This window comes from Schistocerca nitens, chromosome 1 (genome assembly GCF_023898315.1).
Source record: "Schistocerca nitens isolate TAMUIC-IGC-003100 chromosome 1, iqSchNite1.1, whole genome shotgun sequence".
NCBI classification, from domain to species: Eukaryota; Metazoa; Arthropoda; class Insecta; order Orthoptera; family Acrididae; genus Schistocerca; species Schistocerca nitens.
This window is the reverse complement of record NC_064614.1, coordinates 997,765,430-997,790,940: the sequence shown is the minus strand read 5'-3', so window position 1 is coordinate 997,790,940 and position 25,511 is coordinate 997,765,430. Positions and strand designations below refer to the sequence as shown.

Sequence of the window (25,511 nt, the reverse complement as noted above, 5' to 3'; positions counted from 1 at the left end):
CTAGCAGTCGAGATGACAGGCATCTTATCCGCATGGCTGTAACGGATCGTGCAGCCACGTCTCGATCCCTGAGTCAACAGATGGGGACGTTTGCAAGACGACAACCATCTGCACTAACAGTTCGACGACGTTCGCAGCAGCATGGACTATCAGGTCGGAGACCATGGCTGCGGTTACCCTTGACGTTGCATCACAGGCAGGAGCGCTTGCGATGGTGTACTCATCGACGAACCTGGGTGCACGAATGGTAAAACGTCATTTTTTCGGATGAATCCAGGTTCTGTTTACAGCATCATGATGGTCGCATCCGTGTTTGGCGACATCGCGGTGAACGCACATTGGAAGCGTGTATTCCTCATCGCCATACTGGCGTATCACCAGTCGTGATGGTATGGGGTGCCATTGGTTACACGTCTCGGTCACCTCTTGTTCGCAATGACGGCACTTTGAACAGTGGACGTTACATTTCATTTCAGATGTGTTACGACTCGTGGCTCTGCCCTTATTTCGATCCCTGCGAAACCCTACATTTCAGCAGGATAATGCACGACCGCATGTTGCAGGTCCTGTGCGGGCCCTTCTGGATACAGAAAACGTTCGACTGCTGTCCTGGCCAGCACATTCTCCAGATCTCTCACTTAACTGAAAACGTCTGGTCAATGGTGGCCGAGCAACTGGCTCGTCACAATGCGCCAGTCACTACTCTTGATGAACTGTGGTATCGTGTTGAAGCTGTATGGGCAGCTGTACCTGTACACGCCATCCAAGCTCTGTTTGACTCCATGCCCAGGCGTATCAAGGCCGTTATTACTGCCAGAGGTGGTTGTTGTGGGTACTGATTTCTCAGGAGCTACGCACTCAAATTGCGTGAAAATGTAATCACATGTCAGTTCTATTATAATATATTTGTCCAATGAACAGCCGTTTATCATCTGCATTTCTTCGTAGTGTAGCAATTTTAATGGCCAGTAGTGTAAAACCGTGCTGATTCGTGGACACATGCTTCTCGGCCTCAAGGAAATTTATTATATTCTAAGTGAAAAATGTTCAAGAACTCCGCACTATAGCAATGTTCGAAAAATATTGGTCTCATACGCAGGCTTATTTACCATTTTTTTTGCCTCTCCTCACGCACCATTCGCGAACTGAACTGGTACTCGGGGTGTGTGTGTGGCGGGTGTTGGCAGTGGTTCCAGAAGTAAGGTGGCTTGCCGAGTATTGTAAATGTACCGATTCATATTTTTACGGATAGTTTTAGATTTCTAACATCTTACGTCACCCAATGATAGCAAGTTTCTGGGTTTCCTAAAGAATAGACCTGAAGAATAGGCCAGAATTCGCCCACAAATACTGCACGAAAATACTTTTGCAAGGAGCGATAAAAAGTGAGACGGCAGCCAGGAAAGGAAGCTTAATCCGGAGTCGCCCTGGGCGCTGTCACAATCAGAAACAAACACAACACGAGTACAATGCCGGGCCCTGGACAATGGCCTGCCAGAGACGCGCACCTGCGCTATTAAGTTCCCCTCCCCTTAGCCTCCGCAGCTACGGACCGAGACGGCGGCCCGTTACGCGGATAAGGATCTGGGCCAGCGCGTTCCCCGGAAGGCTCCGCGGAAATTGGCGGCGCGCAATGTGGATGGCCTCTGATGCGCCTGGGAAGGTCAGCGGCTCGATCCGCCCGCGTGCAAGGAGAACATTCAGCCGATGCCCGACTGCGCGCACACCTTCAGTATTTAGTCGAACTTAAATAAATACCCACACCTGATGCTATTGGCAGAGCGCAATAGCAAGCACGTTTACAATAAAGTTTATTTCGGTCAAATGCTTACGTAAATTAACAGCTGAACCGGTTTTACTGGCTATTTATTATTAACACCCCTACAAAAAAAATAAAGCAAGCAGACATGAAACAACATTGATAAAATACGTTACTGCACTAGCTATATACCGGGTGATCAAAAAGTCAGTATAAATTTGAAAACTGAATAAATCACGGAATAATGTAGATAGAGAGGTACAAATTGACACACATGCTTGGAATGACATGGGGTTTTATTAGAACCAAAATAATACAAAAGTTCAAAAAATGTCCGACAAATGACGCTTCATCTGATCAGAATACCAATAATTAGCATAACAAAGCAAGACACAGCAAAGATGATGTTCTTTACAGGAAATGATCACCATGTCCATCATTCCTCAACAATAGCTGCAGTCGAGGAATAATGTTGTGAACAGCACTGTAAAGCATGTCCGGAGTTATGGTGAGGCATTGGCGCAGCATCCCTAGAGATGTCGGTCGATCACGATGCACTTGCGACTTCAGGTAACCCCAAAGCCAATAATCGCACGGACTGAGGTCTGGGGACCCGGGAGGCCAAGCATGACGAAAGTGGCGGCTAAGCACACGACCACCACCAAACGACGCGCGCAAGAGATCTTTCACGCGTCTAGCAATATGGGGTGGTTCTAATAAAACCCCATGTCATTCCAAGCATGTGTGTCAATTTTTACCTCTCTATCTACATTATTCCGTGGTTTATTAAGTTTTAAAATTTATACCGACTTTTTGATCACCCAGTACAATTTTTTAAAAATGTAAGTACTTGTTGCCCAATGACCATCTGAACAAAATACGAATAATTATTCCTGTGAGGCTGCTGCTTGTGGGCTAAGACTTACCATTTTAAGTTCTTACAGTAGCCAGACGTGGTTGTTGGAGCCATTACACTGATTTAATCTCCTGAGCCAAAATATGACCGTCTGGTTAACAGCACCTATTTTCGTGGGTGCGTGGTCTCAGACGCCTACGCACAGGTTACGCTATTCCCGTAAATTATTGGTCGGTGGCTCGCAGGCGCGGAGCTGGTGTCCGATGGAGTCCCAGATGTACTGCATCGGTTTCACAAGAGGTGTATTCGGTGGCCACGGCATCGGCTTAAGTTCATTACCATGGTCCTCAAAGCACATTAGCACGATTCTGGCCTCGCAACATGGACAGTTGTCCTGCGGGAAGATGCCACCGTCGTAGGGGGAAGACATCAAGCATGAAGCGATGCAAGCTGTCCACTGCATCCATGGTGCCTTCGACTTCTACCACCCCCACAGGTCGCCTAGAAGCCCAACGGAATGTCACCCATAGCATAATACTGTCGATAGTGCGACACATTGTTTCGTACAGCCATTCGCCTGGACGACGGCGTATCAGGAGACAGTCATCGACCTGATGTAACAAGAAACATGATACAGCCGACCATGCGACACTTTCAATTGATCCACAGTTCAGTACCTATGATCCTGTGCTCAAGGCAGTCGTAACTGACGTCAACTGCAGTAAGCGGACCATTATGAAATAACTAACAGTTCACAATCGGTTCTTCTCATACTTTAAGATGAGAATGAGAGTCTCCACAGCAATGGAAACGGTACAGTTAAGTACGAGTGTCTCAGAGGTCGGTGCTGAGACCTCTCCAGTATAATATGACAGGTGATTCCGAAATATTTCTGTTTGCTGGTGACTCTAGCCTGGTGATGAAGGATGTTCAGTGCAAGACAGACAATGTATCGAATACTGCAGTTCACTAAGTTCATGGTTTGTAGAAAATAAATTTATGCCAGATCACAGCAAGAATCAGTTCTGTTTCTAACGCGCAATTCAACTATAACTGACTTTCTAATTACACAGAACGGGCATATGATTAATGAGTCTGAACCACACAAATTTTTTGATGTTCAGGCAGGTGATTTTATGGAAAGCCCGTACTCAAGACCTTGTTCAAAAACTGAATGTTGCTGTATCTAACATAACGGTATCTGCAATAAGTGTGGATCCAACACAAAAATTAATCAACTTTGTTTACATTCGCTTATGACATACAGCATTGTATTCTGGGGTTCCAGTTCAGAAAGGGTATTCTTGACTCAGAAAGTGATACTTCGAGCAAGTCCGCGAACCTCTTGACACCTGTTCAGATTTCGGGAATTCTGACACTGACCTCTAAATACCTATTTCCTTTAATGTCGTTTCTTGTTAATGTGAGCGTTTTACCGAGAACTAGCAGTTTTCACTAGTTGGTACTAGTCAGATATCCGATCTGCATTTAGATCGCACCTTCTTGACTGACAGAAAAGCTTACAGCAGGCCTATTCGGCTGCATCCGTTTTCAACAAGTTACCACAAGAATTAAAATGTCTTAGCAGTAATGCTCGCACATTCGAGTCTAAACTGAAGAATTTCCTGAAGTATCACCACTCACTCATATTTGTCGTCACGTTTCCGGAAGAAAAATAAATTATTTCCTGCCTTATATTGTTAATTATGGCAATATATACCCGCAGCTTGTCATCGACATAGCATTCATCTGAATTGCATCGTATGTCAATTTCATGTACTGCTTGTTCCATTATGTGTTCTACAGTGTGGACTGAACGGTCTGCTACTAAACACTTATGCCTGCAACAGCAACATACTCTGTCGTCACGTCGGCCATAGCTCGCCGCCTACCATACTTTACAAAACGAGCAAACCTCCGACCATCACGTTCTGTGATTAGGTGTAGACGTTCAACGCTCTGTCATCTACTCGTGGTTTTGCCGTCCGTTAACGACCTTCCATGGATGGCCACGATAGTAGAGATGCTCCTTCCTATCTCCATTTGTGGCCAGTATCATCAAAGATGGTTCAAATGGCTCTGAGCATTATGGGACTTAACATCTGAGGTCATCAGTCCCCTAGAACTTAGAACTACTTAAACCTAACTGACCTATGGACATCACAAACATCCGTGGCCGAGGCAGGATTCGAACCTGCGACCGTAGCAGTCACGCGGTTCCAGACTGAAGCGCCTAGAACCGCTCGGCCACCGCCAGTATCATCGCTAGAATTACAGGGTGCGCATAAAGTCCGAGAACACTCCTTTATTGCACAAGAACCAAACATTGTACAAATGTCATAAATGTCATTTTGAAGAGAAACTCTGAATTTTTTCTTTCTTCATGTATACCACCACAGCGTAGTTTGGTAATTTGCCGTTAGTCAGCGCTAGTCGCAAACCTGGAGAGTTCAGGTGCGGAGCGAGATGTTTCATGAAATGGCCTCCCCGATCACCAGATCTCACGCCGTGTGACTTTTTCTGTGGGGACACATTAAAGATCTGGTGTATGTAGCGCCTCTACCACGTGATGTAGCAGATCTCCGGGAGAGAATACGGGAAGCGACTGCCAGTCGACGATGCCGTGCTGGAACGGGTATAGCAAGAGTTGGATTACCGTATTGACGGCTGCCGTGTCACTCATGGCTTGCATATCGAATGTTTGTAAAAAAAAAACTTTCAGAGTTTCTCTTCAAAATACAATATGTATTACATCTGTACAGTGTTCCATTCTTGTGCAATAAATAATTGACAGTGTTCCCGGACTTTATGTACACACTGCATTTCCTACTCTTCTCTCCTCCGCTTACGCGTATACTTTTAGTTTTTGTGTGTCCTGTGCCCGCAACGCCGGCAGGTGGCATTCAGTCTCGCGGTGGACAGTGGTCGTTATGTTTTGTTTCATCAGTGTATTGCATACATATTATTTCGAACGAAGGTAGAGTAAAGAACACAGTATTTTGCAATGGTGTCGAGATGTCTACAGGCATTTGGTTACGATTAAAAAGGCCGTTACGGGAACGACAAATGTATGGTGGCCCCAGATGGTGGAATTTCAAGGAGGGGGAGGGGGGGAGGAGAAAGGAGCATAGTTTCTTTTTTGTAGTTTCGACGAGTCACAAATGTCAGTGATGTACTTGTGAATGTAGTTGGCATTAACTGCTAGTGAAGGGCATTGCATCTATGTTGTTTGGTACCATAACGTTGCTAAGTGATAACGTCATCAACAGTGCCCTCTGAGCCGGCCGAAGTAGCCGTGCGGTTAAAGGCGCTGCAGTCTGGAACCGCAAGACCGCTACGGTCGCAGGTTCGAATCCTGCCTCGGGCATGGATGTTTGTGATGTCCTTAGGTTAGTTAGGTTTAACTAGTTCTAAGTTCTAGGGGACTAATGACCTCAGCAGTTGAGTCCCATAGTGCTCAGAGCCATTTGAACCATTTTGAAGTGCCCTCTGATACCGTTGACAAGTATGACAATTTCCTCGTGACAGGACGGGTGTCAGTTGCTAGGCAACCTCCGTTACGTTCAGTTGTATTGCGAGCCGATTATGGCAACTACATGGTGATTCCATGTAAGTGTTTATGGTACCACATTTACATTTGATGTGGTTTAGCTGTGTATATGTTTAGTTTATCAATGTAAAGTCGACTCTTAACAGTTTTTATAGCTACTGATAATGAGCCATTCGAAACGGTTTTAGCCATTAAGGAACATATGCGAGCTTTTCACTGAAACGAACCTTGCCAATAAGAGTTTGTTAGTGACAACTGAGAACTTAGCGCAATATTTAATTTCCTTGTCCACACCTACACTCAATCACTATGTTGTGTGTGGCGGAGGATACCTTTATTGTATCACACACTAAAGTTTCTTTGCGCACCATTCAAGGATGGAGCGTGGAAGAGCGACTGTTTGAACTCTTCTCATACATTCTGAAGATATTCTTCGCATTTGCCTTTATTTGTCGCGCTCAATTGCCACACTTCAGTCTATTATTGTAATACAAACTCTGAAAATATAAACTGCAGACTGAATCGTCTCGCCGAAGAATAGCGGCCTAGTTATATCTGTGGAAGTACAGATGGATCCATATTTCCTCAACAGGATAATAATGGATGCGCGTTTTTATACCCTCACATCTGAGTCAATAAAGCCTTCGAATTACCTAAAAGTACTTCAGTTTTTATGTCGGAGACAGTGGCATTTTGGGAAACGCAAATCTGTATCTTCAACTCCGTTTTTAAAGTTGTTACTCGTGTTCGACTCCAAGCATGTCCTTAAAAATACTAAACACCAGAAATAAATAAAACAACCAACCGTTATAGAGGACTACTATAATTCATTTTCATACCTCTATATTGTCCATAGTATTCCATGTAAAAATATTAGTGATGAATGAATAGAATCGTAAATACACCCAGTTTTCATTTTGCGCTCTATAGACGTTCTGTGGATGTCCTGATACACGCACGTTGTCCAGGAGGTAGACGGGTTCGTTTCAAACCTTATCAAGCAACATCCTGTCAATGGTCGTCACAGCAGCGCTGATGCTTTCTCTTATTTGTTCCAGTGTTCTCTGCAGTGGCGGTACGTAAACACGGTCCATGGTGAAACCCGGAAGGAAAAAGTCAAAAGGTGATAGACCATGTCACGAGGGGAGGGGGAAACTTACGCACATCATCTTCGACTATGAACAATCCAGCGATGCCAAAGTTCGCCGTTTACGTACCGACAAACATCGATGCGCTAATGAGAGGGTGTCCCGTCTTGCTGGAAGATTAAATTCTCACAGACTGCACTTGGTTGTGCAATCAACCACAACTGCACCATGCCAAGGTAAGATGTGCCCGTCAGTCTTCCCACAGAAAAAAATGGCCATACACCTCTCGTCTGTCACATTACACAGGAAATACTGAATTTCGGGACTCTCGTTCATGTATCACAATTTCATGAGGACCTTAAGTAACCCCCCCCCCCCCCCCGTTATGATGAAAACCGAAGGCGCCGACCATTATCTTCCGGCTTTAATTTCTTCGTACGAATGAATATTTCTTCTCCGGTGTCTGAAGCCAACTCATACAGCATTTTTATATACTTTCGTAGAAGACTAATTTAATTAAGCCTTTTATATGTACAACTTCAGAAGGAGACCCCAAATTTACTGCGCAAGCTGCACACAGTACAGTTTGAAGCGCAACCATAGTTACAAAATCATCTGCACATTTTGCTACGGTATTCGAAGTTCGTGGCTTGCGCGGGCCTTTGATATTTTTGAACAGCGTACGAAACTAGGCCGCAACTTCCGCGCGGGTACACCTGGCACAGTTGCTAGGTCGGAATTTGTGTGTTTACAGGAACTTCCAGTGTCCCAAAATTGTCGGTACTATCTCACAGTGCTCTGTGTACATGGAGATTATTTTCCATAATTTCCTTTGAACGAACGCTGCACTATTGCAACATAACATCTGACACATTCCAACGCACGAAACTACTTTTCTTGATTTGTCGCCATTTTGTCACGGCGCTGCACTCATAACGCCAACTGGTGGGCAAAATGCAAACACTGAGTTTTCATGCTTCGATCATATTAGTACATGTAGTAATTTTCAAAATATGTAACTTTGGAAACGACAGAGCGCTGTATCTTCAATTCGGTCTTTACGTTGGCAGACTAAGTGCTTCTTAAACTAATTGTAAATAACTGTATATCGCACCAAGACAGTGTAGATCCGTTAAACACGATGTCCCCCGCTGTCCGCAAAAGCCGTTTGCCAGATTCGAACACCATGTTACACTCAAGCCCTGCAACGTAGCTTCTATTCCCCAGGTAACTTCACCATTGCGGACAGGCGTAAATAGGAACTTTGCGCGGTTATACACACTCATGGAATATAGTATTCCTACACCGTTGTTATGTACAGTAACTATTAGGACTAAAGAGAAACACCAGACATGTTATTTAGCAGATACACAGTACAGGGTCTCCTTCCTAATCCGTACACATACAAGGATGAACTAAATTCGTCTTCTATAAACATAAATAGAAGTTCTATACCATTTGGCTTCAGACGGTAGGAAGAAAGTATTCATACACACGAAGAAAATCACGATGTACGTAAATATAATAACAATATTAATACTTTTTAGGCATTCCTCTTGTATGTATCACTTCTGTTAACCTGTTTTGAATGGAAGGGCCTTTTTTTTCTCTCCGAGGTAATAATTTGCCTTCTTGTTGCGAGATGTTTCAGGACAGTCTTACATCGTATTTCGCGCTTCCTCACCATTCTTTCAAGCGTACTTCAAGGATTTTAAACTGAATTAAGGTATGTGCTCTGTGCTGTAAACTTCAGAACAAGTGGAGTATGATAGAATTAGCACAGACGATAAATTTCCGCAGTATCTTAGGGTCATTGTCTCGCTGAAAGACCGTTCAACACTTTTTTCAGATTTTCCGTTAGGATATTTAACTGCTGAAATCTATCCATGTTACCTTCCACAAAAACAGGTCACCCAACAGCAAGTGTAGCCAAATATTCCGAAACCACAGTTTCTCCAACGCCGTTATTTACTGTGTGTTGAATGTGTTTGGGGTGCAGCTCACTGTTTGATCGTCTCCACACAAAAATTCTGCATCATTTGCAAATATGCTAAATTTACTTTCATCTGTGTACAGTATCCTGCTCTCGAGCAAAGCCAAGTCGCAATTTCTTGTTCTTGCTGATGTATGGTTTCTTCTAGGTGCCCTTGCTCCATAATCGGCACTACTTAAAATATAGTCAACAGCCCTTGGTGTGATTTCCCTCCTGAAACCTGTCGATTTAGGATATTTTTTAACTAGCATTATTAAAGTATTTCGTCCTCATTGCGTTAGCTTCTGTAGTCGACCTCTTCTTTCGCTGTTTACGAGAACATGTCTCTCTCCAAATCGCTGTATTATGGTCTGCACAGTTGCCCGGCTTCTTCCAATGATATTAGCTATTTCAGATTTTCCCTTTTCATATTGGAAAATAAATATTTGCCTTCCCTCCACAGTTGTTTCCTTCCCTTTGAGTCCCATTTTGCTGCCGCACAGCATTCATCGCGTATCACAACCAACACACACGAGACGCAGTTTGCTGCTGAAGGCTTTCATTGTTGCAAAGCGGTTCGTTAGTCGTTTCTATGTTCACATTTCTAGAAGTGTATGAATACTTTTCCCCTCACTGTATGAAGCCAGTTGGTACAGTAATTTTTACTTACTTTTTCACAGAAGACGAATTTAATTAATCCTTTTATATGCATAGATTAGGAAGGAAACCCCATATTTTTAGTTTACGAAATAACATATCTTTAGTTCTAATAAGGTTGTTTTACATGAACAACCGTGTATGTATACTTTTTCGATGACAGTATGTACTTCCCAGCATGCAGTGATGAATGCAACAGACCCGCTCGCCTGGTTCCTCCAAAGCGAGCATAACATGTTTTTGTTACACTGGTTTTTCCCCTCCAACTGCACTGCGTATATCTTCTGTTAGTGCAGCGTCGTTGGCAGTGAGGGCAGGGCTGACCTGGTTTCTAATCGGGTGTCGTTTGAAAGCTCCTTTATCTAGCGTTCTGAGCAGGCTAAGACCTTGCGAGCCTTATTCTGTCCAGATGAAGGATTTAACAGTACAAGGCCCTGTACACGCAGCTCTTCAACCCACGATGAACAGCGAATGGGTAAAAAGTCGCTTCAGGGACTCATAATATCTCTGTGGACAGGAGGTCCCTGCGACGAGTGGCCTGAAATACTAGTTTCATATTTATACTCCACAGGTTTTGAGCATAGAGTTTTTTTTTATTATGCTTCTAGGGCGCAAAACTGCTACGGTCATTAGCGCCCATTCTGTGGCTTAGTGAAGAGTAAAAAACCGAAAATTTAATCAGCAGCAATGGGAACGAAACAAGGAGGAGGGAAACTAAAAACGAAGAAAATCTTAGAAAATTTCTATTGAAGGGGTTGATTTCCCCAAAAAGAGCTTCAAATGACCTATGTCACCTCAGTAACACAAACTCAAGGACGCGATCGGCTGAGCGCGCGTCATCTGCTAAAAGGGAAGACAGATCAGGCGACAGCTGTAACCGGGCGCGCAGCGGATTAAAATAGGGGCACTGAAGTAAAAGGTGTCTCACCATCCACGATTGAGAGCAATGGGGACAAAGCGGGGGAGGACCGCCACTTCAAAGATGCCGATGGCTAAAAAGACAGTGCCTAAATTACCTCCTCCCGACGACGAGGCCGGGAGGAAGAGGTCCAAGCACAGGGCATTGGTTTTATGCCACGTAATTTATCATCCTGAAGCGCAGACCAATGTGTGTGCCATAAAAGAGCAACACGACGACATAAAACGCTCAGTAGATCGGCTAAGGGAACCATGCGAACAACGGGCCGAGGAAGAGAGACTGCAGCCTTGTCCGCTATATCGGCTGCCTCGTTCCGCCGATACCAATATGCCCTAGGATCCAGAGGAATGCCATAGAGATGCCCCAAGTGGAGCATGTATGTATGTATGTATGTATAGAGACTGATGCAAGATCGCTGCCGCTACAATTTTAATTTGTGCACTTTCTGTTTCATTGGTCGATGCTGCACAGAAAATATGATTCGCTCGAACATCTCATGTGCCTTAGTGTCTCTGATTTTCTTATTGACATCCTTGCACACTTTGGAGGCGTGCATGAAACAGTAGTAAAATGGTACTGGCATAATCTGTAAAGAGATTTTTAGTGGGTGGTACCACTCCCCTTGACACATAGGACACCTGAGTCAGCGCATAACCTCACTTTCTTCGATTATTACCGTAGAGGCAGCCGGGATTAACGACCCCATCAAACATTAAATTTATGACAACTCGACAACAGACGAATAGTACTCTATGTGAAAGTGTAGCCGCGCCGAGTGTCCACGCGGTTTGAGGCGCCATGTCACGGATTGCGCGGCCCCTCCCGCCGGAGGTTCGAGTCCCCCCTCGGGCATGGGTGTGCGTGTGTTGTTCGTAGCACAAGTTAGTTTAAGTAATGTGTAGGTCTAGGGACCGATGACGTCAGCAGTTTGGTCCCTTAGGAATTCACATACACATTTTGCTGAAAGTGTAATGTAAAAAGTATTAGAGCTGACATGGAGACGGCGTTGAAATCAAGTCTAGTCTTTATAACGTGGGTACAGGTCGAGTAATAACGAGAACCAAATGTCAAACCCTGCGGGACAGTTTCTTTACGCCAGTTTGTTGAATCTTAAAGTAGACACAGTGTATTTGCTTCGTTGAAATGGATGAATTTAAATACCGTACCTTTGCAAAAATCTGATGAGCAGTTGCTCGCCAATGGTAATTCATCCGCAGTTATTAAGAGTCTTCACTTACATTTTCAACAGTTAAGAAATAGGTGGCTGAATTTAACCATGCGGAACATTTCTTGAAAATCGTACACACGAAGAACGTCCCAAAACTTAGAGATTATAAAATCAAGAAATTACACAATGTATAGTTGGGCGTTCAACAGCTAAGAGCGTATGAAGCAATCTGCATACCATAAGAGAGTACGCGGCTAATTTTACACGAAATCAGAACGAGAACACTGAGCAAGAAAGGCGTCTTATTTGTACAATGCTGAAGAAAAGCAAACGCGAAAATTAATTTGTGAGGAATGATTCGACGTTTTAAAATGAACGCAAATTAGTTTATAGCTATATTTGTTGTTTTGGACAAAGAGGGAAGGAAGATCCGCGTTTGATGTCGCCTGGTGATGACTTTCTCTTTGGAGTAAGGTAGGGAAGCATCCTTCCACTTCCCTAAGTTTTTGGGAAAACTAATCTCTAAATCGAACCAGTGCTTGAGCGCTGTACCGCCTAGCTCGGTGTGTTTACTTTACGTAGGTCAGGTCCCAACACAGCACGACAAAAATTCGACAGAGGTCGAGGTAGCCAGTGTCGTACCCAAAAGAAGAGCAGTCAACTTCATCTGCACAAATGTTATGACCATTGTCTTCTGGGATACATGGAGAATTGTTCTTACCCGTTACCTAGCGAAGAGTAAAACGATAACTGGCAAATAGTACGCCGTTCTGATGGACTTATTTGATGAAATACCCAAGGAAAGAACGGGAATGCAAAATAAACGAAACCAACACACAAGTCTTCTATTATGTCAATTGGGACTGAGTATAGTCGTTTTTTAACTCCTCTCTGTCAACGTGTCCTGTAATTTTGGCCTGGGCGCGTACGACCCCAGTTGTTTTTGTCACATACACCCACACACACTCACACTCACACTCATATGGAAAATGTTTAATACAATGAAGATAGTATGACAGCTGCAGATGGGTGTTTTTCAGAGGTTCCAGAAGCTGATCTCAGAGATGGCATTTATTCACTGGAAAATAGCGGTGCTACAACACCGAGAGCCTTCGACCTTGTAGTGGCACTGCAGTCTGAGCTTTCCCTTCTAAGGCCCACGGAAACTTTCCGTATTTTACGCCTTTGTAGGGACGTCACTAGATCACATTACGTTGTATGTATGTGAACGAAGCACGAAGTAGGCACTTTTGGACAATATTCGATACAGCGCAAAGACCCAACCAGGGTCTATGAGATCACCAGTTCCACAATAAAGAGAGCCGAAAACTGCAGAAAGTGACGAAGTGGCAACGTCAGCGGAACGGACTTTATAAACCAAAAAGAACAGATGCTGTAAGAGCGAAAACTGAGGAACTAGGTGACCTGGATTAGGTAACAACTGTTTGATTTAGTGCTACGTTATTTTTGTAACCGACGAAGTTTCTTATGTGTGTAACATTTAAACACGGGCAACCCGAGGACAGTTTCTTGTTAAAACGAACTTTGCATTGACGCATTTTATAGTGAGCTATCACTTTAAAATAGCTTAACAGGCTGAAAGTATTAACGTCGTGAATAAATTCAGAGCAGCAGTCCACGCGGAAAATGTTTCTAAAATATTTCAGGACAGTGGACAAGTAAAAACGAAAATATTTCTGGTATTAGGACCACCTGATTTACCGGGCCAGTACAGATTGGACAGAGTACTGGAGTATTCGTCAAAGTAGGAAAGACATAGCTGTTATCTTTGAAGGCGAGAGTGTCCACGACAAACTCATCCATGAAGAGGTACAAAAACGGAGCAAAACATGGTCACCAAGCATGTTGAAGATCTTAGTTCATGTTCATGGAGAAGTGGCCGTGCGGTTGAAGGCGCTGCAGTCTGGAACCGCAAGACCGCTACGGTCGCAGGTTCGAATCCTGCCTCGGGCATGGATGTTTGTGATGTCCTTAGGTTAGTTAGGTTTAACTAGTTCTAAGTTCTAGGGGACTAATGACCTCAGCAGTTGAGTCCCATAGTGCTCAGAGCCATGTTCATGGTAATAAGCGTCATTTTGCGTAAAAAGACGCAAAGCATTACAGAACTACTTTCCGCCCTAAACTAGACCCACCAAACACCGCTTGATTGACTTCACATTAGGCCATCGGTGCGTGCTGCTCCTTGCATCATTTGAAAACAAGCAAAGCCCGGTTTCTGTGTTTTGTACTGTTTCTCCTGGGTCGACATGAATGTGAAATGTATAGATTACATGTTTTTACGATAATTAATGTATGAGTAACTTGCGAGTTTTACCAAGGAACAATATATTATGCTACAATGTATGCCTATTCCATGGAATTTAGATTCTGTGTTTGAACTCTGACCTCTTGTCATTACTATTCTTCTTTTGGGTTATGATCTGGACATGAACCGAAAGGAGCGTTGAACGAAGGTTCATCTTGCTGTATCAGCCAATCTAAGTTATTAACAAAACTGAAAATAGAGTTGCTTGCGACTTAAAAATTGTGTCCGTGTTGAAATTATTTGTAATCCTAAACCTTGCTTCTCAAGAGTAGATATGTGTCTCAACAGAAATTTTTCATTGGTAGGCGCCATCTTAAAAAATAATTATGAACTTTCTTTTTAGCTCATCGTCGAGACGTGCCGCCGGTTACGAAACAACCTTTCTTTCAGATTCTACGAGCCTGGCGGTCGCTGCAAATAATTTAACGAGATTCACTTTCAGATTTTCTCAAAGTTGCGAGATAATATCCCAGGCAGGAAGGCCTGGTAACAGGATTTTAGTACTGGTATGAGAAAAGCTACGCTTGTTATCTTATATTGGGAATCAAGACGAAACCACGATTTTGAGTTACGGAATGTACAGTGAACGGACTGGTGAAATATTATCTGGTGCTATAAGAACACGACTTTTAACTTGTCGACTAGGCATATATTGAGGAATACCTGTGGTGCTTTAATAGTTAAACAAGTGAGTATTTACAATTCCGTAACCCCTGAGAACTGAGCTAGTTTGCTGAGTGCTTATACGCGTCGGGCTAAATTAAACAACATATTACGTTGTTAATAATAGTTATTTCTCTTTTATGCTGAGCCATTGCATTAATGTGTGTTTCTTTTTTATGTAAGTCACGGCTCATTCATTCTATTACATTACACCGATAGTAAAGATAGAGTGTCAACTATTTTTATTTTATTACATTACAATTTTTGTCCCATTGAAGACTCGCAGCTTTATGTGCAGCCGTGAACAATGGTTTTTAGACAGACTCATTCACTGACAAATTTCTGTCGGGTTTGGAACAGACTGCCACTAGTCAGGTGCGACCCTTCTCTGGAAACTGGTTATTAGGATCTTTTTACAACCACTGTTCTTACGTTAAGTTACAAGGCTGATGAGTGGTACACCACACCTTGTATGTACGATAGCTAGTCTGCTTTGATATTGTAAAAAATCTGCTAAGTTCGTTCGCGGAGTGGTCACGGCGAAAAACGATAGCTCCTTTCTGCCATTGTCAAATCTCCGCTTCTACTACTCTTATTATGTTGATTCCATACAACCGATTTGGAGACACACACCACTTCACTTCAGTGATATTACCTACGTCAGCTTGGGAGTCATTTGATCACCTGGTATCAGTTCTACATGGGTAAGTGAAAGATGTTCTCAGTGCAATTTGCGATCACAATTCCTGCGAACTAGGTGCTCACTACGTCACGACGTACTATCACCCTGAGCGTCCTCGTACAATGGGAAAAGCCCGTATGCCCGCAGCAAAGTGCCGTGCCGTGTCGTGTCGCCCTATCCGAGCCGCCAGCAGCGCGAACTCTTGCTGCAGGGAGACGAGCGCTACCAATTATCGACATAACGTTCAACGATATGCCCTTTTTTACACGATGTATCGTAATTAATAGTGTACACGCTTACGGTTGAAAGCAACGACACTAGAAGCAAAAGTCCACTAAATACGAGCTCTAATCTGCATATTGTAATGTACGAGGGGAGTCCTTGCAAAGTCAGAGAGATGGCACCACTGACGCTTATCGAGGATATGTATAGTTAGTAGCATCTTTGGAAAGAACGCACACCAAGTTTCGGCCATATTTGTCAATTTCTTTTGTTTTTGGCATTCGTGCAAATCAAGGAAATCAATTGATTGTCGAAAAATGTTCGATAAAGAATTAGTGTGGTGATTAAACATTACGTTATGAAAGGCAAATCGCCTCAGGAGGCTAAAGAGAAGCTTGATAAATATTACGGTGCCTCCGCATCTTTGACTGGAACAGTTTATAAGTGGTATCAAAATTTTCGGAGTGGCCATGCAGGGCACAAGTGATGCTGAACGTTCTGGACGCCCTGCGGAGGTTACGACACCAGAAACCATTGATAAAATCCATTATATGGTGATGGGTGACAGAAGAGTTAAGGTGCGTGAGATTGCTAGTGCTGTGGGCATCTCGATTGAACGGGTACTTAATATTCTGCATAAATATTTGGACATGAGAAAGGTATCCGCAAGACGGGTTCCGCGATTGCTCACGCTTGACCAAAAATGGAATTGTATGAAGTGTTTCAAGGATGGTTTGCAGCTGCTCAGGAAGAATCTACAGGACGTTAAGCGTCGTTTCGTCACTGTGGATGAAACACGGATAGATTACTATATTCCTGAGACCAAACAACAATCTAAACAATGGGTTACCAAGGGAGAATCTGCACCAAAAAAGGCGAAGACCATTCCTTCGGGCGGGAAGGTTGTGCCGACTGTATTTTGGGAGTCACAAGAGATAATCCTCATCAACAATCTGGAAAATGATAAAACTACTACAAGTGGATATTATTCATCGTTATTGGACCGTTTGAAAACAGAGCTGCAAGAAAAACGCCAGCGATTGGACCGCAAAAAAGTCCTTTTCCATCACGACAATGCACCAGCACACACCTCATCAGTTGTGGTCGCAAAATTAATGGAAATAGGATTCCAACTCGTTTCACATCCCCCACCCCCCTATTCTCCTGTCTTGGTTCCCTCGGACTGTTCCCCAATTTGAAGAAATTGCTGGCGTGACAAAGATTTTATTGAAACGAGGTGGTGATTGCAGTATCTAATAGCTATTTTGCAGACTTGGACGATTCCTATTAATCGGAAGGGATCAACAAATTGAATAGCGTTGGACGAAGTATACAAGTTTGAAAGGAATAAATAAAAATAAAAAAGGTTTAACCCCAACACGTAAGTAATTTTTATTTTTGCACGGACTTTTCAAACGCCCCTCGTAAATTGCCTCCTCATAACTTTCGTACTTCAATTGAAATGTTCGATTCCGTACAAATTTCGGCCTGATTTGATTAATTTTCATACTTTAATTATATATTTCGCATCGAAGGATAATTTTGCATATACTCTTATTTGATTACCAAAACACTTTTTCTGATAACAATTTTATATTATTAGTAATCACAATTGTTGACTTAGGACAGATTAATGTATTTCCAGAATGAGATTTTAAGTTATCAGCGGAGCGTGCGCTGATATGAAACTTCCTGGAAGATTAGAACTGTGTGCTGGACCGAGACTCGAACTCGGGACCTTCGGCTTTCTCGGGCAAGTGCTCTAAAGTTTGGAAGGTAGGAGACGAGATACTGGTAGAATTGAAGCTGTGAGGGCTGGTCGTGAGTCGTGCTTGGGTCTCTCCGTCGGCAGAGCACTTGCCCGCGAGAGGCAACGGTCCCGAGTTCGAGTCTCGGTCCGGCACACAGTTTGAATCTGCCAGGAAGTTTAATATTAATTTTGCTCAAGTTTTCATGTTATCAAAATTTGTTTCCCTTTTTAATTTTTCTAATTTTATTATCGATAATTCAATCGACATTTATATGAAGACAAGAAGTTGGTAGTTCTTATATTGTCAAAATTTGCAACCTTCGTCCTTAACGGCGCATAAATCCTTATCAGAAACAATTTCAGTTCAGACAGTCGTAATGAAATTCATTTTGTGTTGGAACGTTGTACAATGTACTTACTTAACAAGTGGTATTGCAGAAAGTGTCAAGAATTTATGAATAAATACTGTAGTCAAAAATCAACAACATTCCAGCGACTTTTACTGAAACAAAAGAAACCTTGGTGCTATTGATTGGAAAGCAAAAAGAGGAACCGACACCTACACAACGAGACAGTCATAGGAAGGTAAGTGACATTTATCTGCTAATATTATATTTTTACTCTTATGTAATTGTGTAATGTCAACACTAGAATAGTGAGTTCAACGTAAGATACTTTCTGCACATTGAAACATGTGTATTCAGTAGCAGCGATGGCGAGGCATGACAGAATCTCTGACCAGAGAGTTATTTATCGTTGCTAGTCTGCGCTTGACCGCGCGACAGTGCAGTTCAGTTGCGAGAAAGTTGTTGTACATAGCGAGTCGCGAGAGCATGTAGTTCGTTCGTGCTAGTAGCGCGCACGAGACAGTCGGAGTTGTGTGTGAAGAGTCGGCGGGCGTCGACATGGGCCTCTGGTCAAGGTTCAGGACGAGGTATATTTTTTAAGATGGTAATGAAGCAGCATTGCACACACCTGATAATGTAATGTATCTTAACTGTAATTAATTTGTTCAAGAATTGCCCCAATAATAATTTTGTTCTCAAAGCAATCTTTTAAGAAAATAATCATTACAATTGAAACAATATTTCCTTTGCTTTTCCTCCCAGATTTAATTTATCAGGTTGATTATTGCACAGGGCCAAAGGTCAACGCAGATGACCTTATAAAATTTATCAGGTTCATCTTAACGTTAATTTTGTGGCGACTTAACATTTTTGCACATTTTTATTATCGTTGACTTATTATTGTGGGAAGCTAACATTTGGCTCTATTTGCATTTTCATTCAATTCATATTATTTAAAAATAATTACGGGGAGGTCACACTTAGCACGATGTGTATTCTTATTTAAAATATTTTCTTTTTCATTTTTGCGGGGAAGTTACACTTGGTTCTATTCCCATTTAACATTTAATTATTGTCTTTCAAAATTCTCCGGGGAGGTTACAACATCTATGAACATACTGATAGCACGGGAGACTTAACACTGTATCTTAAGAGCTATGAGCAGTTGTTCAGAAGAAACGTGTTTCACCGTATCTAAGATGAACAGATGCTCATAGCTGCTGAGATGCATTTTTCAAGACCACGTTTATTACGCTTTTTTGCTTCTAGTACCCTACAGTATCAACTGTATGCGTTCAAGCCATTAATGATAACGCTCCAGGTATAATAATACTGCATTGATTCTAGGTGTTTGAACGTTTAAATTCTGCTTTTCTTTTCTTTCTTTCTTTCTTTCACGATGTTTATGTCATTATATGAAAGGTCACGCTCTTGCATTACCGCGTTGAAAAAATTACTGAAATTATTTCATGATGCATACTCTAAGAAAGCTTCTTACATAGCATACGATCTTATAATCGCCATTTATCTTTCACTTAGCAATGACGAAAATGGTATGCAGAATCCCAATTAAAAAGAAAATGTTTTTCATGTTTTTGCGTCGCATGGAGAAGATGCGGGTATGTAGTGCTATGAGTGGGAGGAGAAGCTAGGTACGTCATACTCCACGGCTATCAGCATGGAAACGCATGTTATGTCGTCTACACGTACCATATACTGATCCACGAGTATGAGCCATACTTTATACGTATTTTTAAGAAAAGCTTTGTCAAGTACAAGAAATAATATTTTTAAATTTTGCGTTTGTAATGTACATGGATATCACCGTTTCAGTTGGAAAGCTTTTCTTTTGAAATTCAGCCGGCCGGAGTGGCCGAGCGGTTCTAGGCGCTTCAGTCTGGAACAGCGCGACCGCTACGGTCGCAGGTTCGAATCCTGCCTCGGGCACGGATGTGTGTGATGTCCTTATGTTAGTTAGGTTTAATTAGTTCTAAGTTCTAGGCGACTGATGACCTCAGAAGTGCTCAGAGCCATTTGAACCATTTTTTAAAATTCACGAGCTGTTTCAGGCTAATAAATGCCAAATCATCAGGTGCAATTACTATTTTTAATTTAAGTCGCCTCTTTTAGGACAAACGTCTGACTTACTCACTAATAGTTTTCATAATGTGACGAATATAATGTAGTGTACTACCAGAAATTATACTGAAAAGTCTGATAATACTGGAAAACATTATATGCGAGATACTTTTTGATAAGATTGATGGATACTGATATTAGTAATAGTCTCGTGCGTAAATTCAGAAATTTACAGGTTGTCCCAATTGCTCGGTACGATGTTTCCGCAACAGGATTGTCCGCGTTTGTGATTTGCGATTTATGTTTTCCATTGCAGTTACCTAAGACCTGGTAGTGAGTACAAGTTTTGTGACCGCAACAGACAGAAAATTTAATAAATCATAACAGTCCTTGTTCGGCCACCTCCAGTCCTCTTGATCAGTACCCAATGTAATAGTCATCAGATCTTCGAACTTTCTCACAAGTCGCGGAGTTTCGGTCAGAGGGGTTCGTGCACGTCACCTACACCTATATAGCACTCCGTCTTCAGGCCACGAGTGGCCTACCGGCACCATCCGACCGCCGTGTCATCCTCATGGGGAGGATGCGGATAGGAGGGGCGTGGGGTCAACACACCGCTCTCCCGGTCGTTAATAATGGTTTTCTGTGACCGGAGCCGCGACTATTAGGTCGAGTAGCTACTAAATTGGCATCACGAGGCTGAGTGCACCCAGAAAAATGGCAACAGCGCATGGCGGCCCAATATGGTCACCCATCCAAGTGCCGACCACGCCCAACAGCGCTTAACTTCAGTGATCTCACGGGAACCGGTGTATCCACTGCGGGAAGGCCGTTGCCACCACCTACACCTATACATAGAGAGCAAATTTGACTGGCCGCAGATAAGAGGACACCGCCCTACATCTACAGCGCTCCGCGACAAGTACGCTCTTTTAAGGGTGGTGCGACTAATATTTTGACTGGTAAGGTTGACTAGTCCTACTGATCGTACTTACGTCAATTTTTTCTTCCTCGGGAAACTACGTGACTACCGTCATTTATAATAGGTGGCGAGGTAGACCCGCTTGGTGTATGGGGAGAGCCTCCACAGTTTGCTGGTGAGCACGTGTGCTGGCAGTCGGCGCTCGCCTACCTCCGAAAGTCAAGTGGCCGGCAGGACGGCGGCGGTGCGCCGAGGCACGCGGCCGGCAAGCGGAGACTTCCGGAGCGCGCTGACCCGCAGACCACACGCGCGACGACACTCGCCTCGCCCCGGCCAGCGCAGTCCCGCAGCGCCGGACACGGCAGGCTGCGGCTTGCGTTTCAGCGCAGCTATTTATAAGCGCGGCGGGCCGGGGCTCGCAGTTTCCGCGGGCCGGCGCAGGCCGCGACCATCTGTCAGCCCCGGGCCTCTGTAAATATTGGGGACGCCTGCCGCAGGTCCGATAAGCCAGGCTGTTCCTCTCCATCCACAACTCCTGCCTGGTTCTGACTAGACAGTGCTACGACTGTTTCGTCTTTCTTACAGATCACGTGGATTTATTTCCAATCATCCCTCTCCGGACCTGTGTGTGAATATTTGTAACCAACACACTCATGGGAAGGAAAATATAGGAGCAGACAGATGGCGTAGCAATAGGGGCTCCCTTACCCGCGTTAACAGCAGATATTTTCATCGAACCTTTTGAAGCAAAGGCATTTCGCTACTCTTCTTTACGCCCCCGGCGATAGTTCACATACGTGGACGATACGTTCGTCTACAGACCAAGTAACCTCTGGCGTGCCACAGGGGAGTGTTATGCGACCATTGCTTTTCACAATATATATAAATGACCTAGTAGATAGTGTCGGAAGTTCCGTCAGCTTTTCGCGGATGATGCTGTAGTATACAGAGTAGTCGCAGCATTAGAAAATTGCAGCGAAATGCAGGAAGATCTGCTGCGGATAGGCACTTGGTGCAGGGAGTGGCAACTGACCCAAAACATAGACAAATGTAATGTATTGCGAATACATAGAAAGAAGGATCCTTTATTGTATGATTATATGACAGCGGAACAAACACTGGTAGCCGTTACTTCTGTAAAATATCTGGGAGTATGCGTGCGGAACCATTTGAAGTGGATGATCACATAAAATTAATTGTTGGTAAGGCGGGTGCCAGGATGAGGTTCATTGGGAGTGTCCTTAGAAAATGTAGGACATCAACAAAGGAGGTGGCTTACAAAACACTCGTTCGACCTATACTTGAGTATTGCTCATCAGTGTGGGATCCGTACCAGGGCGGGTTGACGGAGGAGATAGAAAAGATCCAAAGAAGAGCGGGGCGTTTCGTCACAGGGTTATTTGGTAAGCGTGATAGCGTTACGGAGATGTTTGGCAAACTCAAGCGGCAGACTCCGCAAGAGAGGCGCTCTGCATCGCGGTGTAGCTTGCTGTCCAGGTTTCGAGAGGGTGCGTTTCTGGATGAGGTATCGAATATATTGCTTCCCCCTACTTATACCTCCCGAGGAGATCACGAATGTAAAATTACATAGATTCGAGCACGCACGGAGGCTTTCCGGCAGTCGTTCTTCCCGCGAACCATACGCGACGAGAACAGGAAAGGGAGGTAATGACAGTGGCACGGGAAGTGCCTTCCGCCACACACCGTTGGGTGGCTTGCGGAGTATAAATGTAGATGTAGATATGACCCAGCTACACAGATTTCACGGATATTTGAATAAAATGCACGGCAAGGTAAGAGTTCACGCTCGAGGTAGAGAGGAATGGCGCTATTCCATTCCTAAAAGTGGACGTGTGTACTGAGGTGACAAGTCATGGGGTATCTCCTAACGAACCTCCTTTTGTCCGGCGTAGATGGACTCAGTAAGTCTGTGGAAGTCCTCAGCAGAAATATTGAGCAATGCTCGCTCTACATTCGTCCATAATTGCGAAAGTGTTACCGGTGCAGGATTTTGTGTACGAACTGACCTCTAGGTTATGTCCCATGAATGTTCGATTGGATTCATGTCTGGCGATCTGGGTGACCAAATCATTCGCTTCAGCTGTCCAGAACGTTCATTAGATCAACCGCGAACATCTGTGGCCCCGTGAAACGGCGCATGCTTGTTTGGAAATTAAATCCATGAACGGCTGCAAATGGTTTCCACGTAACCGAACATAACCATTTCCAGTCAATTATAGTCGGACCCAGCCCGTTCAGTGTAAAAGCAGGCCACACCATTATGGAACCACCGCCAGATTGCACAGTGCCTTGCTGACAACTTGCGTCCAAGGCTTCGTGGGGTCTCCGCTGCACTAATCCTACAATGAGTTCTTACCAACTGAAATTGGGACTCACGAGTTTCCAGTTGTCTCGGATCCAACTGACAAGGTCTCGAGCCCAGCATTACGTGAAGGCCGTCGGCCACAGCACTGTCCATAGTTTGACGCAATGCCTGAAATTTTGTATTCTCGGCGCGCGCTTGACACTGTGGAGATCGGAATGTTTAATTCCCTAACGATTTCCGAAATGGAATGTACCACGATTCTAGCTGCAACAACCATTCTGTGTCCGAAGTCCTAATTCCTGTCGTGCGGCCATGATCACGTCGGACATCTTTTCGCGTGAGTCATCTGAGTACAAATCACAGCTCCGCCAACGCACAGCCCTTGTGCACCTTGTGTACGCGATGCCAATGCCATATGTACAGGTGCATAGCGCTATACAATGACGTTTGTCACTTTAGTGTACACTACGGACTGCACACTATGAAACAGCGGCAAAAAATGGTTCAAATGGCTCTGAGCACTATGGGACTTAACATCTGAGGTCATTAGTACCGTAGAACTTAGAACTACTTAAACCTAACTAACCTAAGGACATCACACACATCCATGACTGAGGCAGGATTCGAACCTGCGACCGTAGCAGTCGCGCTCGGCCACACCGGCCGGCTGACAGTGTCTCGCAAGCCTATACATAGAAACAGGTATCTGCCTGCCCAATCCCATCACTAGCCAGCGCAGAACAACGCAGTTATTCGTTCTTTGGCCATCCACGCAAAGCGCCTAACCGAAGCTCAAAACTTATTAAGCAACGCTCGAAACACAACCCATGAGCTAAGGCTGTGTACAACGTTCGTGGCCACGGCTACAATCAAATCGATACGAACAGTCATGGCAACCAGCAAAAGAAAGCGAGATAGGCAAGAAATAGACACACTGCAGCCGGTAGCGCGCTTACCGTATGAAAAAAAAGTCATTTACAGGACTGGTAAACTGGTTCGCCGGATTGATGTCCAGCATGTCTACCACAATATGCTAGGCTCGACAAAGTGTAAGATATATGCTTTACACTGCACGTGTGAACAAAGTGGAATGTCAGTGTGGGTTAGCAACGCGCATATGAGAACACGAGCGCCTCTTGCGCCCGGGGCAGCACAAGTCTGCAGTGGCAAGAGTACACCAAGAAAAGCAAATTTAACGAAACCCGCGTTTAGCAGCCAGCCTTGACGGAACGCAAGATTTGTGAAGCCGTAGAAATAATAAAAACCCTGACAACATTAACAGATAGGATGGATATGGGCTTGCCGCATCCTGGCCGCCAGCCCTCAGAATCCATCAGGCCTCGCCGAACAACACGTGACGCGAGCCCTAACGTCGCGCGGTCTGCGTCCAGCATGAGGAAAACTGGAGCCCACGCCTCATTCCCTCATTAGCACCAAATATAGTAGACAATGTGAGAAGCAACAGACCACAGCAGATCACTTCCTCCACCGTACCAAATTATTATAAAAGTTCCCGCTCCTTCCGCCTCAAGTGACCAATCATATCAACGACCTTAAAAACTGTGACGTAACGTCATGCTCAGTGAGCAGCAGTGACAAAATATGACTACACAGCTACACCACACCAGTAGGCCCGCAGGAGGGCCACTGTAACTGTGGCCGACACGTTGCTTTCTCCAGCATGGTTTTTTTACATTATGACGTGGTACTATACTCGAGGAAACTTTTGTGTCAATCCACACATGGTTAAAACACCACTTGTTAATCTACACGACGGCACCTAGACAGGAAAAGTAGACGTTTTCCATCGGATATTGTTAGCCTCCAAATACCACTGCTGGCCGGAAGGCACCCAACGCGAGTTTTCACTTTAACTGACGGAGGTATTTGAATAATAAAAACACATCCAAAGAAAATCAACGAACTCGCGATTCCAAAGGACACGGAGATTACAGATATCGGATATACTGAACGTAGCTGAAGATAATGCAGGATTGCGTTAGTAAGATCATTTTAGCGAGTGCTTGTATAGTAACGGAGCTAGTAACAGAATGGAAGCTACTAACGAATAATGCCAAGGGAGGGGGGCCCCAACTAAATTTTGCAGAACATTAGGAATGAAAAACTCCTAAAATGCAAACTCCTAATATGACTGCTGGCTGTCATGTGAGATCATCTGCTGGCAGACCTCTTCGGACTTCGCTTCTGTGCGTAATCCATGATGA

The 25,511-nt window shown here is 44.0% G+C and overlaps 1 protein-coding gene and 1 pseudogene across 1 annotated transcript in view; both read right to left on the bottom strand.

Annotated features, from left to right (window-relative positions):
* LOC126195354 (CDC42 small effector protein homolog) overlaps positions 1 to 25,511 on the bottom strand; it is a 162,328-nt gene that overhangs the window by 54,053 nt on the left and 82,764 nt on the right. The gene's annotated exons all lie outside the window — the stretch shown is intronic.
* On the bottom strand, positions 20,757 to 20,875 carry LOC126211156 (5S ribosomal RNA; annotated as a pseudogene).